At 17.4% G+C, this 2,504-nt stretch overlaps 1 pseudogene; it reads right to left on the minus strand.

The window, feature by feature from the left end:
• Nucleotides 1–310: 310 nt before the first annotated feature.
• Nucleotides 311–1,350, minus strand: LOC137236311 (NADH-ubiquinone oxidoreductase chain 2-like; annotated as a pseudogene).
• Between the last annotated feature and the right edge of the window lie 1,154 nt (nt 1,351–2,504).

Consider the following 2,504-nt stretch of genomic DNA (forward strand, 5'->3'; position numbering starts at 1 on the left):
AATTATTCCTGCTCAAGCTCCAAAAATAAAATATAATGTTCCGATATCTTTATGATTTGTTGAAAATAACCATTGTCGCGACTAAGTGCGATTTATTTATGGTATATTCAATGGTGTAATTAAATGGCTGAATTTTAGGCGGTAGATTGTAAATCTATTTATAAGAATATTTCTTTTTAATTAAAGTTAGTTTTATAGTCAATAATGACATTAGATTGCAAATCTAAAGGAGAAATTAGATTACTAAGGCTTAAAAGGTTCTACTAATATCTATAGCTTTGAAGGCTATTAGTTTTTTTAACTTAAAACCTTCAAATATTAGTAGAATAGTGGATGGACAATAGAAATTGTAATTAAACTAAATGTTGAAATAAAAGAAATTATTAATATTCATTTAATAAAAAAATTATTTGATTTTATTGAAAATATTCAATTATTCTCATAATAGTTTAATGTGAATGTAGAAAAACACAATCGTAAATAAAAAAATAATGTAATTAATGACATTGTTACTATAATTGTTGTCAATAAGTATTGGTTATTTATAATTAAATGTTGAATTACTAATCATTTTGGTAAGAATCCAATAAATGGTGGTAATCCTCCTAAAGATAGTAAATTTAATAATAAAATAAATTTTAAAATTTTCAAATTGAAAAATGAATTGAATAATTGATTAATATAATAAATTTCAAAATTTTTGAATAAGAAAATTATACTAAAGGATAAAAATGAATAAAATCAAAAATATGTCATTCATAATATTTCATTAATTTGTATTGCTGCTAATATTCAGCCTAAATGAGTAATAGATGAAAAAGCTATTAATTTTCGTAATGAGGTTTGATTTAATCCTCCTAAAGAACCAATAATAATTGATATAATAATAACAATATTTATAAAATTAATATTAATTAAATAAGAAATTAATATTATAGGGGCAATTTTTTGTCATGTTATTAAAATTAAATTATTATTTCATGATAATCCTTCTATGACTGTTGGAAATCAAAAATGGAAAGGAGCAGTGCCTCTTTTTAATAATAAAGAAGAAATTAAAATTCATTTACTAAATAAATAATTATTTTGTAATAATAAAGTATCTATATATATTATGATGACACAAAATAATAGAATTGCTGATGCAATTGTTTGAATTAAAAAATATTTTAGAGAAGCTTCTGTAGATATTAGATTATTGTTGTTATTATCTCTTATTAGGGGGATAAAAGATAATAAATTAATCTCTAAACCTATTCAAGCTCTTAATCAAGAATTTGATGAAATTGTGATTATTGTTCTTACTAGTAATATTGAAAAGAATATAATTTTTGCAGAATTATTAATAATTAAAAAGAAAAGGATTTATAGCCTTTATAAATGGGGTATGAACCCAGTAGCTTTATTAGCTTATCTTTTTATATTTTAGTGTAAGATGCACATAAGTTTTTGATACTTTTAGAAATGGTTTAATTCCATTAGATATAATGAATGTAATAAAATTACATTATTTATCCTATCAAGATAACCCTTTTTTCAGGCAATTCATTAATTTAAAATAGACGGGTTTCATTGTACTTTTTAGAATGCAAAATTATTTATTTTAAAATTAAAGATTAAATTTCATTGTAAAATAAATGAGTTTTTTTTTTTTTTTTTTTACTAATAATTTAGAAAAATTTATGAAAAATTAATTTTAAATATGTAATATATTAAATAATTAAAATTAGTGTCTGAAAAATTACTGATTTTAATTTTATTTAAGTAATAAAAAATTCTAATATAGTTAGGTATGAGAGTTAAAATCACAACTTTAATATAGATATATAGATGTATATCGTTTATTTATATTTAATATTTAGATTTATTAAAATTTCTAATAATAGATTATAATATTAATAATCAAATTTTAATATACTAATCTATATTTTTAAATTTTAGGGGTTTTTGGACAAAATTAGTATGCATCTATTAATATATTAAATATTTATATACATATAGATATTTATTGATCTTTATAGTATATATATAAATTATAACGAGTGAAACATAATTTTTAAATAAAATGTCATATATATAAAATTATTGAATGGAAAGTGTCTATCTTGGTATAAAGAAAATTAATCAATAACAAAATTTTAAAAATTTTTTTAAAAATTTCGAAATTTTTTGCAATAAAAAAAAAAAAAAATTATAGAAATGATTAATAATTTAAAATTTTTAATATTGTAAAAATTGAAATTTTGTTAAAAATTAAAAATTTTTAAATTATTTGTCTTTAAAATTGTGAAATTTGATAATTTTAAAATTTATTATTTATGATTTTATATTTTATTTAAGTTTTATTATTTAATAAATGTAAATTTTATATACTATATTTTATTATTTATTAATATTAAGTATTTTATATTAAAAATTGAAAATTAAATTATTTTATTTTATAAAAAATAAATAAAAATTTTAAAATTATTGATTATTTTTATTTAATATTTTATTATGAAATT

Source organism: Eurosta solidaginis, unplaced genomic scaffold (genome assembly GCF_040869045.1).
Source record: "Eurosta solidaginis isolate ZX-2024a unplaced genomic scaffold, ASM4086904v1 ctg00001735.1, whole genome shotgun sequence".
Lineage (NCBI taxonomy): Eukaryota > Metazoa > Arthropoda > Insecta > Diptera > Tephritidae > Eurosta > Eurosta solidaginis.